This window comes from Taudactylus pleione, unplaced genomic scaffold, assembly GCF_031769625.1.
Source record: "Taudactylus pleione unplaced genomic scaffold, aTauple2 ptg000430l, whole genome shotgun sequence".
Taxonomy (NCBI): domain Eukaryota; kingdom Metazoa; phylum Chordata; class Amphibia; order Anura; family Myobatrachidae; genus Taudactylus; species Taudactylus pleione.
Genome location: NW_028284832.1, coordinates 1,405,001 through 1,419,234, shown reverse-complemented (window position 1 = coordinate 1,419,234; position 14,234 = coordinate 1,405,001). Strand labels below are relative to the sequence as shown.

The window sequence follows — 14,234 nt, the reverse complement described above, 5'->3', positions numbered from 1 at the left end:
CTAAGCCCTAGCCACCCTCTTTTCAGCACGGAGGGTAATGCCAGAAAAACCTGACGTTACCCTATAGAAGCCTATGGGCTTCTTACCGCACCCCGCTCCCGATGGTTCGCCGCCGCCTCGCCGTCGCCACTCACCTGCACTCCATTGTCGCCGGCCCACGCTCCTCCTAGGTCCTTCGCCTCCTCCTCCTCCTAGTCTTCTCACGGGTGCAGGGAGAAGGAGGAGCCCGGGGCTTCCTGCACATGTGACCAACAGGAAGCTCCCGGGGCTTGGAGGGGACGGGGTCCCACGGAGACCCCGTCACCCGGCGTCGGCTATTTCGCAAAGGGCAGCTCTTATCGCATGAGCTGTCCTTTGCGATACTAATCGCATATGTTCATACATATGCGATTAGAAAGGTTGCGGTGACTGGCGGAATGGTCACCACAACCTTAGTACATTCCGCCCATTATATTAAATTGTACCCATATTCTCATTCTGTACCACACTGACTACATTGTACTTCAGTTCTTATCTCACACCTCCACTTATTATATTATACCCGTATTCTCATCCTATACCATACTCACTACATTGTACCTCACTTATTATTTCTCACCTCCACTCATTATATTATACCTATACAGTGGCGGAACTCCCAGAGACAATGGAGTCATTTGCCTCCGGGCGCCAGCCCTGAAGGGGGCACCTGGCTCCATTGTCATCCAGGCTGGCCACTGCTGAGCAGGAGCTGTATGGAGAAGGAGCGCCGCTGATCGGCGCTCCACCTCCAGTGGCGTTACTACGGAGGAAGCAGGGGGAACGGTCGCACCCCCTGCCCCCTCCATTTGCCGGGCGCACGCTGAGTGTGTTACAAGCGGGCGCCCGCTCCTTCTCCCCCCACCGCCCCGGCACCAGCGGCAGCCGGAGCTCACTACTGAGCTCCAGGTCCCGCAGTGCACTATGGGAGTGACGTCATGACGTCACTCCCATAGTTCCAAGGAGCGGGCGCCGAGGACGGACGGCAGCAGGCACTGGAGTGGGCTTGAAGGTAAGTTTTTTTTTATTGTATATGTGTGTGTGCGCGTGGGTGGGGGGGGCACAATACTGGGGGCACTACAGGGTGCTTAATACTGGGGGCACTACAGGGGGCTTAATACTGGGGCATTACAGGGGGCACAGTACTGGGGGAATTGCAGGAGGCACAATACTGGGGGCACTACAAGGGGCACAATACTGGGGGCACTACAGGGGGCTTAAAATGGGGGGCATCACAGGGGGCACAATACTGGGGGCACTACAGGGAGCACAATACTGGGGGCATTACAGGGGGCACAATACTGGGGCACTACAGGGGGCTTAATACTGGGGGCATTACAGGGGCCACAATACTGAGGGCACTACAGAGGGCACAATACTAGGGGCGCTACAGGGGGCACAATACTGGGGGCATTACAGGGGGCACAATACTGGGGGCACTACAGGAGGCTTAATACTGGGGGCATTACAGGGGCCACAATACTAGGGGCATTACAGGGACCACAATTCTGAGGGCACTACAGGGGGCACAATACTGGGGGCTTAATACTGGGGGCACTACAGGGGGCTTAATACTGGGGGCACTACAGGGGGCTTAATACTGGGGGCATTACTGGGGGCCCTACAGGTGGTTTAATACTACAGGGGGCACAATACTGGGGGCTTAATATTGGGGGCATTACAGGGGGCTTCCTACTGGGGGTACTACAGGGGGCTTAATACTAGGGGCATTACAGGGGGCTTACTACTGAGGGCACTACAGGGGGCATTACAGGGGCCTTACTACTGGGGGCATCATACGGGGGCACTATAGCGGCATTACTACTGGGGGCAACATATGGGGGCACTACAGGGGCCTAACTATTGGGGGCACTACAGGGGCCTTTCTATTGGGAGCACTACAGGGACCTTACTACTGGGGACACTGCATAGGGGGACCACTACTAGAGGTAATGCATAGGGGAAACACTACTGGAGGCACTGCATAGGAGGACCATTACTCCGGGGTACTACATAGGCGGGCACTGCGTAGGGGGACTTCTACTGAGGGCACTGCATAGGGGGACCACTACTAGGGGCATTGTATAAAAGGGACTGCATAGGGGGGCGTCGGAATTTGGGGGGAGCACCAAAATTTATCTTGCCTCCGGGTACCTGGGATGAAGTTATGCTACTGTACGTATATTCTCATCCTGTATCATACTCTCTACATTGTACCTCAGTTCTTATCTCACACCTCCGCTCACTATATTATACCCGTATTCTCATCCTGTACCATACTCACTACGTTGTACCTCACTTATTATCTCACACCTCCACTCACTATATTATACCCGTATTCTCATCCTCTACCATATTCACTACGTTGTACCTCACTTATTATCTCACACCTCTACTCATTATATTATACCCATATTCTCATGCTGTATCACACTCACTACATTATACCTCACTTCTTATCTCACACCTCCGCTCATTAGATTATACCCATATTCTCATGCCTTATCATACTCACTACACTGTACCTCACTTCTTATATCACACCTCCATTCATTATATTATTATACCCGAATTCTCATCCTGTACCACATTCACTACATTGTACCTCACTTCTTATATCACACCTCCGCTCATTATATTTTACACATATTCATTTCTCATCCTGTATCACACTTAGGACCTGATCGAGAGACGCTCGCTAGATGCGATCACTCGCCCCCAGCGTATGCAAATTCGGCTAAGTGACGCCATGGCATGTGCTCGCTTGGAAAGGCATAAGCAAGCCCACTTTGCATTTGCGAGCGATCACTTTGTGTATGCAGACGGCCATTAGCGTATGTAGAGACGCCCACTAGCGCATTTCATCTCCAGTTAGTGTATTAAACCATTGGTACATCGAGGACCATCAGAAGAGCTCGCAGTGCTTGTGGTTGCCTTACCTTACCACAAGCACTGTGTGGATTTCAGTGTAAAAAAAAGGCAGGTGACATGTTCTATGACGCGGTCTGTTAATTATGTATGCCTTAGAAATGGCGTTGCAACACACAGGCACACCTGCGTTCGCATCTCCACTCCCCCGTTATTAGTGTCCTTTTAGTGTCCTGCCCCTGTTACCACCCACAAACGGTCTCTCCTGTCACTCATTACACTGGGCTGTCTTTCCTTAGCGAGTGAGCAGATTCCGATCGCTCTGAGTAGTTTGCACATTCGCAGAACAAAACGTACACACGCACAAACTTAACTTCGGCCGCGTACGAGCAAGCGGCTGCTTGCGACAGGGTCTGAATGAACTCCTCACTACATTGTACCTCACTTCTTATCTCACACCTCCGCTCATATTCATTTCTCATCCTGTATCACACTCACTACATTGTACCTCACTTTTTATCTCACACCTCCGCTCATTATATTACACCCATATTCTAAAAAACCTGCACCACACTCACTACATTGTATCTCGCTTATTATCTTACACCTCCGCTCATTATATTATACCTATATTCTCATCCTGCACCACACTCACTACATTGTACCTCACTTCATATCTCACACCTCCGCTTATTATATTATACCCATATTCTCATCCTGTACCACACTCACTACATCGTACCTCACTTTTTATTTCACACCTCCACTCATTATATTATACCTATATTCTAATCCTGTACCACACTCACTACATTGCACCTCACTTCTTACCTCACACCTCCACTCAATTATACCAATATTCTCATCCTGTACCACACTTACTACATTGTACCTCACTTCTTACCTCACACCTCCACTCATTATATTATACCCATATTCTCATCCTGTACCACACTCACTACATCGTACCTCACTTTTTATTTCACACCTCCACTCATTATATTATACCAATATTCTAATCCTGTACCACACTCACTACATTGTACCTCACTTCTTATCTCACACCTCCACTCAATTATACCAATATTCTCATCCTGTACCACACTCACTACATTGTACCTCACTTTTTATTTCACACCTCCGCTCATTATATTATATCCATATTCTCATCCTGTACCACACTCACTACATCGTACCTCACTTTTTATTTCACACCTCCACTCATTATATTATACCTATATTCTAATCCTGTATCACACTCACTACATTGTACCTCAGTTCTTATCTCACACCTCCACTCATTATATTCTCATTATATTATATCTGTATTTTCATCCTATACCATACTCACTACATTGTACCTCACTTATCTCTCACCTCCACTCATTATATTATACGTATATTCTCAACCTGTATCACACTCTCTACATTGTACCTCAGACTCACTACATTGTCCCTCACTTCTTATCTCACGCTTCTCATTATATTATACCCATATTTTCATCCTGCACCATACTCACTACATTCTACCTCACTTCTTATCTCACACCTCCGCTCATTATATTATACCCATATTCTCATCCTGCACCACACTCACTACATTTTACCTCACTTTTTATCTCACACCTCCACTCATTATATTATATCATATTCTCATCCTGTACCACACTCACTACATTATACCTCACTTCTTATCTCACACCTCTGCTTATTATATTATACCCATATTCTCTTCCTGCACCACACTCACTACATTGTGCCTCACACCTCCGCTCATTATATTATACCCATGTTCTCATCCTGTACCATACTCACTACATTATACCTCACTTCTTACCTCACACCTCCACTCATTATATTATACCCATATTCTCATCCTGTATCACACCCACTACATTATACCTCACTTCTTATCTCATACCTCCGCTCATTATATTATACCCATATTCTCATTCTGCACCATACTCACTACATTCTACCTCACTTCTTATCTCACACCTCCGCTCATTATATTATACCCATATTCTCATTCTGCACCATACTCACTACATTCTACCTCACTTCTTATCTCACACCTCCGCTCATTATATTATACCCATATTCTCATTCTGCACCATACTCACTACATTATACCTCACTTCTTATCTCACACCTTTGCTCACTATATTATACACATATTATCATCCTGTACCACAGTCTCCACATTGTACCTCACTTCTTATCTCACACCTCCGCTCATTATATTATACCCATATTCTCATTCTGCACCATACTCACTACATTGTACCTCACTTCTTAGATCACACCTCCGCTCATTATATTACACCCATATTCTCATCCTGTACCACATTCACTACATTGTACCTCACTTCTTATATCACACCTCCGCTCATTATATTTTCCACATATTCATTTGTCATCCTGTATCACACTTAGGACCTGATCGAGAGACGCTCGCTAGATGCGATCACTCGCCCCCAGCGTATGCAAATTCGGCTAAGTGACGCCATGGCATGTGCTCGCTCGGAAAGGCATAAGCAAGCCCACTTTGTATTTGCGAGCAATCACTTTGTGTATGCAGACGGCCATTAGCGTATGTTGAGACGCCCACTAGCGCATTTCATCTCCAGTTAGTGTATTAAAACATTGGTACATCGAGGACCATCGGAAGAGCTCGCAGCGCTTGTGGTTGCCTTACCTTACAACAAGCACTTTGTGGATTTCAGTTTAAAAAAAAAGGCAGGTGACATGTACTATGACGCCGTCTGTTAATTATGCACACCTTAGAAATGGCGTTGCAACACACAGGCACACCTGGGTTCGCACCTCCACTCCCCAGTTAATAGTGTCCTGCCCCTATTACCACCCACAAACGGCCTCTCCTGTCACTCATTACACTGGGCTGTCTTTCCTTAGCGAGTGAGCGGATTCCGATCGCTCTGAGTAGTTTGCGCATGCGCAGAACAAAGCGTACGCATGCGCAAACGTAACATCGGCCGCGTACGAACAATTGGAAGCTTGCAACAGGGTCTGGATGAACTCCTCACTACATTGTACCTCACACCTCCGCTCATATTCATTTCTCATCCTGTATCACACTCACTACATTGTACCTCACTTCTTACCTCACACCTCCGCTCATTATATTATACCCATATTCTCATCCTGCACCACACTCACTACATTGTACCTCACTTCTTACCTCACACCTCCGCTCATTATATTATACCCATATTCTCATCCTGCACCACACTCACTACATTTTACCTCACTACTTATCTCACACCTCCACTCATTATATTATACCTATATTCTCATCCTGTACCACACTCACTACATCGTACTTAACTTCTTATATCACACCTCCGCTCATTATATTATACCCATATTCTCATCCTGTACCACACTCACTACATTATACCTCACTTCTTATCTCACACCTCTGCTTATTATATTATACCCATATTCTCTTCCTGCACCACACTCACTACATTGTGCCTCACACCTCCGCTCATTATATTATACCTATATTCTCATCCTGTACCATACTCACTACATTATACCTCACTTCTTACCTCACACCTCCACTCATTATATTATACCCATATTCTCATGCTGTATGACTCTCACTACATTATACCTCACACCTCCACTCATTATATTATACCCATATTCTCATCCTGTATCACACTCACTACATTATACCTCACTTCTTATCTCACATCTCCACTCATTATATTATACCCATATTCTCATCCTGTATCACACTCACTACATTATACCTCACTTCTTATCTCACATCTCCACTCATTATATTATACCTATATTCTCATCCTGTACCATACTCACTACATTATACCTCACTTCTTACCTCACACCTCCACTCATTATATTATACCCATATTCTCATGCTGTATGACTCTCACTACATTATACCTCACACCTCCACTCATTATATTATACCCATATTCTCATCCTGTATCACACTCACTACATTATACCTCACTTCTTATCTCACATCTCCACTCATTATATCATACCCATATTCTCATCCTGTATCACACTCACTACATTATACCTCACTTCTTATCTCACATCTCCACTCATTATATTATACCCATATTCTCATCCTGTACCACACTCACTACATTATACCTCACTTCTTATCTCACACCTCCACTCATTATATTATACCCATATTCTCATGCTGAATCATACTCACTACATTATACCTCACTTCTAATCTCACACCTCCACTCATTATATTATACCCATATTCTCATCCTGTATCACACTCACTACATTGTACCTCACTTCTTACCTCACACCTCCGCTCAATATATTATACCCATATTCTCATCCTGTACCACACGCACTACATTGTACCTCACTTCTTATCTCTCATCTCCGCTTATTATATTATACCCATATTCTCATCCTGCACCACACTCACTACATTGTGCCTCACACCTCCGCTCATTATATTATACCCATATTCTCATCCTGTACCATACTCACTACATTATACCTCACTTCTTACCTCACACCTCCACTCATTATATTATACCCATATTCTCATGCTGTATGACTCTCACTACATTATACCTCACACCTCCACTCATTATATTATACCCATATTCTCATCCTGTATCACACTCACTACATTATACCTCACTTCTTATCTCACACCTCCACTCATTATATTATACCCATATTCTCATCCTGTATCACACTCACTACATTATACCTCACTTCTAATCTCACACCTCCGCTCATTATATTATACCCATATTCTCATCCTGTACCACACTCACTACATTGTACCTCACTTCTTACCTCACACCTCCACTCATTATATTATACCCATATTCTCATCCTGTATCACACTCACTACATTATACCTCACTTCTAATCTCACACCTCCGCTCATGATATAATTATACCCATATTCTCATCCTGTACCACACTCACTACATTATACCTAACTTCTTACCTCACACCTCCACATTATATTATACCCATATTCTCATCCTGTACCACACTCACTACATTGTACCTCACTTCTTACCTCACACCTCCACTCATTATATTATACCCATATTCTCATCCTGTACCACACTCACTACATTGTACCTCACTTCTTACCTCACACCTCCACTCATTATATTATACCCATATTCTCATCCTGTACCATACTCACTACATTATACCTCACTTCTTATCTGATACCTCCACTCATTATATTATACCCATATTCTCATCCTGTATCACACTCACTACATTGTACCTCACTTCTTACCTCACACCTCCACTCATTATATTATACCCATATTCTCATCCTGTATCACACTCACTACATTATACCTCACTTCTTATCTAACACCTCCGCTCAATATATTATACCCATATTCTCATCCTGTATCATACTCACTACATTGTACCTCACTTCTTACCTCACACCTCCGCTCATTATATTATACCCATATTCTCATCCTGTACCACACTCACTACATTATACCTCACTTCTTATCTGATACCTCCACTCATTATATTATACCCATATTCTCATCCTGTATCACACTCACTACATTATACCTCACTTCTTATCTAACACCTCCGCTCATTATATTATACCCATATTCTCATCCTGTATCATACTCACTACATTGTACCTCACTTCTTACCTCACACCTCCGCTCATTATATTATACCCATATTCTCATCCTGTATCACACCCACTACATTATACCTCACTTCTTACCTCACACCTCCACTCATTATATTATACCCATATTCTCATCCTGTACCACTCACTACATTGTACCTCACTTCTTACCTCACACCTCCGCTCATTATATTATACCCATATTCTCATCCTGTATCATACTCACTACATTGTACCTCACTTCTTACCTCACACCTCCGCTCATTATATTATACCCATATTCTCATCCTGTATCACACCCACTACATTATACCTCACTTCTTACCTCACACCTCCACTCATTATATTATACCCATATTCTCATCCTGTACCACTCACTACATTGTACCTCACTTCTTACCTCACACCTCCGCTCATTATATTATACCCATATTCTCATCCTGTATCACACTCACTACATTGTACCTCACTTCTTATCTCATACCTCCACTCATTATATTATACCCATATTCTCATCCTGTACCACACTCACTACATTATACCTCACTTCTTATCTCATACCTCCGCTTATTATATTATACTGTACCCCAACCAACTGTACTGTACACCTTACCTTATGCTGTGCCTAGTTGTACCATGCTGTAGTCCAGCTTCTCAGCCCCCTACTCTCAGCTTATACTGTGTCTTTTCTGACATTTTTGGAACCCCTCAGTGTAATTGTGTATTTTCCATCGATACAACTAAAATGCCCACTAAGTACCTTGAAAATGTTTTAGCTTCCCCAATCACCCCTATTCTCATTCATAATCTTTCTTCCTACCACCTACCCCTGATGAAATAAAGTAAAAAATAGTGTCAGCTCACTTTCCTGTAACCACACATGAAATGGCACTTATAGCATTTATTCTGTATCCTTCATTTCATTACTTATTGCCAACATTTCCTACTCTACGCTTGTCATCTGAGGGAATAAGTCCACTCATGTCCTGGTCACCAATCACCATATGCCATACCACCCTCAGCTCTGTACTCCCCCGCACCCCCTAACCCTACGGATTCACTTTACACCCCACTGTCAACTTCACATCTCGCCCTCCCTCCTGAAATATCCAATCTCCATCATTTATCTACCTCACCCCATCTCTTGCATTGTCTCCAAACAGTCTACTGTACCTCACCCCTGACCTCCATACATCTCCTCTACTCCATACATTGTAACCCCACACATAACACCCTGCAAAGTCCCCACCCAAAGCACCCTTCTCCCACATCTCATGCGTTCCTTTGGTGGTTTCTATCCAAAATCATGCAGAGCTGAACTATCCCAGAGACTCCTCTACCATTGGTGGACAGTCTTATATGCCTCAGCCTCCTGTTTTTGTTTTCAGCAAAAAAGAGACTTGTGAGGTCTTCAACACCTCAAATGCCAGAACATCTGCCAACCGCCCCCAGCCCCACAGAACCATATACATAAAGACAGATGTCCCCCAGTTTGTATGTATTGGAGTCCTGGTTCTCACCTGCTGCTCCCACTGGTACTGGTACCTGCTGTGCTGAGTGCTTGTGATGGCCAGATAGAGCTGATCTGTGCGGAGTAGCCTGCTCTCTATCTGGCTCTGTATCCCAGGGAATCTCACAGAGCCTGCAATTCATCCTGTACACCCAGAGAGGGAGCCTTCCTATACACTAACTCCTTCACTGCCAGACTGCTGTCTCCCAGCCCAGCCTTGCATCCTATCAGCCCCAGAGTGCCTCATCACAATCATCCCTAATACTGAAAGATTTCTGTACTGCACCCATACATTCTCCTGCAGACCTACAAGTGCACAGATTCCCTGTAATCTGTCGTTTTTAGAAACCACCCAAAAATACAAGTGCTGTACAATTAGAGAACACAGAAATACTAATTTATAGCCTCAGGAAGTTAGCTGTGATAGAGAAGAACACACTGCAAAAAAAATTACATCTGTATTAAACAGGGATGTTTAGCTATCCAAACGCCCAAAAAGAACTAACTGTTGGCATGCACATATAGGGAAGCAGGATTATAGATAGATAGATAGATAGATAGATAGATAGATAGATAGATAGATAGATAGATAGATAGATAGATAGATGGATGGATGGATGGATGGATGGATGGATGGATGGATGGATGGATGGATAGATAGATAGATAGATAGATAGATAGATAGATAGATAGATAGATAGATAGATAGATAGATAGATAGATAGATAATTTGCTCAACACTGTTCTTTATCAAGAGGACCGGGGTCACCTATATATTACTGCACATATAACAGATAATTGATCAGACAACATACAGACATGTATAGTGTATAATGTCTGCTGTTCTCCTTATGACATGTCATCATGAATTAAGCCATTTCCCAGGCTGTTCACATAGGCTGTTTCCCCAAGACACGCTATGTGTATGATAAAAGTCCCAGTTGGCAGGCGTGGGGACAGTGCCACTGACATCATGACGCGATGACCTCAGAGGGAGCGAGGCCGTGTGCGATTCAGAGAAATGTAAGGCTGGGGGAGGTTTGCATCGTATTTAGGCTTTGCATGACAGCTACCCTTTTGTTTAATAGTTAATAGTTTGGTGCAGATGGCACACATGTGGTGTAATGCCAGGTACAGACTAGACTAGACAATGTGTGTATCCAGCAACGGTAGATGCGACAGCACACTACTGTATATCAGGTAGTCCATACACTCTGCACAATCTGGGGTACGACCACCCAATATATCGTTCCCCTGCCGCATCCAGAAGCGTGGTATTGGCCGCCGGATCTTCAGATCTGAAGATGTGATGGTTGACACACGGGAGCGCGCAATAGTGCATACACGCTGGACGATTTGTCGTTCCGATTCGCCTCAAGACGACAAATCATCCAATATATCATCTAGTGTGGTGGTTCTCAAACTCGGTCCTCAGGTCACCTAGCAGGTGCACAGGTGTAATCATTACTGACATATTTTAAAAGTTTCACTGGTGGAGATAATTATTTAACTTGCGATTCTGTGAGGAGACCTGGAAAACATGCACTGTGTGGGGTCCTGAGGACCGAGTTTGAGAACCTGTGATCTAGTGTGTACCCAGCTTAATCGATAGCAACCAGACATTTCCTTTTATTAATCTAACTTGCACCAAACTGATCTAAGTAGCAATCTGGTAGAGTGCAGTGAGGCTGATTCAATAGGGCACCGGATTTTGTAGTAACTTTGCGACTAAGTACCTGCGTACAAATAGCACAGTTACGGTTATGAAAACATTGCTAATTTTTGTTTGCAACTCTACGATTTAGGCAAGCCAATGCCCAATTGACTTTTATAAGTAGCTCTTATTTGTGGTGTCATGCACACGGTACTGTAACGAGGAGTGCGCTACCTGTACTGTCGCCTACGGCACAAGGCCTTTATGTGTGCTCGTTACCCATCGACCTGCTGACGGCATTTGTTCTGTGATGTCATGGTGTCACATTCACCAGTGGTGGTGGGGGGGGGAATGCAGGGGTTACCAGCCCGGGGGGCCACTGTGCCTTTGCTACGGCTGTGGGCGCCTTATTGAAAACTCAGAGAAGTGGAGGGATGAAGTTGTGAGAAGTCACTTTATAACACTACTGCTAATTGGACACAGTCGTGGCTCCGTCCAATCAGACTTTATGTTAGAAGTGACTCAGCGCAATTTTTGGTTGTCAAAGCTGGAACAGGAGTGTGGGCCTGATTCAGACCCGGTCGCTAGCAAGCGTCCGCTTGCTGCTGCCAATGTTCTTTAATCTGTGCATGAGTGACAGGAGAGGCCATTTGTGGGTGGTAGCAAGGGCAGTCCAGTAAAAACGGGGGAGTGGAGGTGCGCACGCAGGCGTGCCTGAGTGTTTCAACGTCATTTCAGAGGCGTGCATAATTAACAGGCAGCGTCATAGTACACGTCACATGCCTATTTTCTACACTTAAATCCTCGCAGTGCTTGCTGTAGGGTAAAGGCAACCACAAGCGCTGCGATCACTTCAGATGGTCCTCGATGTACCAATGTTCTAATACACTTCCTGGAGATGACGTGCGCTAGTGGGCATCTCTGGACACGCCATTGGGTGTATATGTACACAAACTGACCGCTCGCCAAGACATAGTGGGCGTGCTTATGACTTGTCCTGCGGATGCCTTGACGTCAATTAGCTGAATTTGTATACGCCAGGAGCGAGGGATCGCATCTAGCGACCGGGTCTGAATCAGGCCCTGTGTCTGTTATACTGGGGGTGGTCTCTCCCCCAGAGCTGAGGGGTGTCTGGCCCCCACAGATCTACTGGTTGGGGGAAGGGGAAAGTGCCTGCTTTGGCAAATACTGAGTTATTATGTCCGTGTCTTATAGCAACAATATACAGCACTCTCATATTACCCAATCTCACCCGTCAATAAATTCTTAATATGCATTATAATTTCTCAGAGAAACTGTCCTATTAAACACAGCTCTGCAAATATGAACCCACTTTCCCTGCATCGCGCTCTGCGTACGATCTATACTTCCTAACTCGTATGGTTATTTAATCTAATCCTTTATTACCTCTCAGTGGATTTGCATTGATTTTAGTGTCTTGTGCTCTTTCCAAAACATCATAAAAGCAAATTAACCAGTCACTGACGATAAATAGTTATAAAGAAACGTTTGGCTTCTGCAGATAAACTATATTACAGGACCCTCCTTGGGTTACGATGAAAGATATAATGTAAATATTCAGAATATATGGCCATAGCAGAGACAGACCCTCCCCATAATTCCTAGTACATAGAAGTGAATGAAACAAAAGTCATTTTCTGGTTATTTCCTGGCAGTAAATCACTTTCTGTGTCTGGAGATAATTCACTTACTCTGAACCTGGTGATTGTATTAGAAGACAAAGGGTATGAGTGAGATATTATTCTTACTAATCTAACTTTATAAATACAGATCTCCCCCTCGTACTATATTAGGTGTAACAGGATAAAGCGCGGCTCGCCACTTCCTAGAGGAATTAATCATTGCGGTTGTTACACACACATGCACAGTAGACCATACTTGCCTACACTCCTGGAACAGCCAGGAGACTCCTGAATGTCGAGTGTTGATCCCAGACTCGTGGAAATGTGGCCATGTCTCCCAGAGGACGTCCATTCCTGCTCATTTACCAAGTGAATTGGGATGTCTGGGCGGCCTGACGATGCAATGGTGTCATTGTGAAGTTGCACATTTTTACAATGCCGTTAATCACCCCTTTGCCTGAGCTATGCCCCTCCCCAGTGCGCTATTCATCATCCTTGCCCTGCTCTATGAGGAGCAATGCTACATATATAGACTTCAGGCGGTGAAGCCATGATGATGTATAATAACCTTGTACATGGAATTGTCCTCAGGGCCTGATTCACTACAGATCGCAATATTGCATACGCACACAGTTCAACTGCGATAGCATAGGCAAATGCAGGGGGGGGTTCCGTCTGCCTGGAAACCCCCCTCCCCAGCACACACCATGACCACAATAGAAAGAGTAATATAATAGAATGTTACTAGTGCTGCATGTTCTTCTCAGTATCACAAATGAAATGATTAGCACCACTTGTGGATCTTTAAAATGTGTCAGCCAGTAATAAATAACCTGTGCACCAACTAGGAGGGTATACAATCGGGAAGCCGGCTGC

At 44.5% G+C, this 14,234-nt stretch overlaps 1 protein-coding gene across 1 annotated transcript in view; it reads right to left on the bottom strand.

Annotated features, from left to right (window-relative positions):
- The window catches only part of CPNE7 (copine 7), a 139,262-nt gene extending 129,097 nt beyond the window's left edge, over nt 1-10,165 (bottom strand). Inside the window, exon 1 of the mRNA XM_088447360.1 lies at nt 10,072-10,165. The gene's annotated coding sequence lies outside the window, so the exon portion shown is untranslated. The remainder of the gene's footprint in view (nt 1-10,071) is intronic.
- Between the last annotated feature and the right edge of the window lie 4,069 nt (nt 10,166-14,234).